Raw genomic sequence first — 1,228 nt, 5'->3', positions numbered from 1 at the left:
ACTTATCAGACAACTTTTTTTCCCCCCCAGAATATACGTTTGATTACAAAACATGTTACAAACTGAAATTCCACAAACTCCATTCAACCTCTCTCAAATCCAGAATGCTTTGCCGTAATTGAATGTATTTACCTGGAAGTCATACAAGGCAACGATGTTTTCATGTTTCAACTCCTAGAAAAAGCAAAACAAAGACTGTAAGCTAGGAGCAACAAAGGGCATACAAAACAAAGACTGAAGAAAACAAGTCAGTCTACCTTTACCTTAAGTATTTTTATTTCCTTGCCCAGCAGAGTTTGAGATTTTGCAAGGTTTTTCTTGTTAATGCATTTCACAGCTACTTCCAGCTCAGGTTTCTGAAAAAGTACATAAGTAATTCAATGCTAAATGCAAATTTCACATTAATTTACATTAGGATAAGTAGCTTCTTAACAGATTACAAATACTACTGAAAGAAATGTCTTGCAGCACCAGTAAAGGCCTCCCACTTTATATCCTTATGCCTACCCCTTACTTGTTCAGACTTGCCCTTTCCTGAATTATACTTGTCAGTCCAAGGAAAAAAGCCCAAGGTTTGGGTTTCTGTTACTACTTTATATGATGATTATCCTCTTATTTAATCACTAGCAATAAATGCACTGTGGAAGCCATGGCTTATCCCAAGCCCTAATGATGGAAAATCCACTGCCGGATTGGTTTCCTTTTATTTACCAGCGAGCGATTTCCCCTGCTTTTGGGAAAATTAAGTGGAGAAGGACAAAACTTCACAAACACACACACAAAAAAACCAAACCCAAAGCAAGAGTCCTCCACACACTTCATAGACAGTGTGGGGTTTGGGGTTTTTTTTTGCCTGTTTCCAAGGTAAGGGCCAGTTCTGGCGAGCAGGAGGTCTCTGCAGACACCTCCACAGCAGGGCAGGCTGCCGGCCTCCAGCCCCGCTCTGCCCAGCCGCAAGGTGAGGCCACCTGCCCGTGTCCTGCTGGGACACACGCCTGCCTCTCGAAGAAACTCCGAATATAGCAATAATAAATAATAATAAATATGTCTACCATCACCAGAGCTGCCCCAGAGCCCCGGGCTGATGCCTAGGCTAAGAATAGCCACCGCAGCCCAGCGGGGACGGGGTGACCGGGATGCGGTGCCCAGCTCGGCCCAAACCAATAAACAAATAAATAAAAAGCAAGGGGGAGGAAAAAAAAAAAAAGATAAAGAGATTATTCACCTC

General features: G+C 42.9%; 1 protein-coding gene across 1 annotated transcript in view; it reads right to left on the bottom strand.

The window, feature by feature from the left end:
* ULK1 (unc-51 like autophagy activating kinase 1) overlaps nt 1–352 on the bottom strand; it is a 79,390-nt gene extending 79,038 nt beyond the window's left edge. The window contains 2 exon segments of the mRNA XM_009699634.1: nt 133–174; nt 264–352. The gene's annotated coding sequence lies outside the window, so the exon portion shown is untranslated.
* Nucleotides 353–1,228: the final 876 nt, after the last annotated feature.

Source organism: Cariama cristata, unplaced genomic scaffold, assembly GCF_000690535.1.
Source record: "Cariama cristata isolate BGI_N322 unplaced genomic scaffold, ASM69053v1 scaffold20544, whole genome shotgun sequence".
Taxonomy (NCBI): Eukaryota; Metazoa; Chordata; class Aves; order Cariamiformes; family Cariamidae; genus Cariama; species Cariama cristata.
This window is presented reverse-complemented; position numbering and strand designations above follow the sequence as displayed.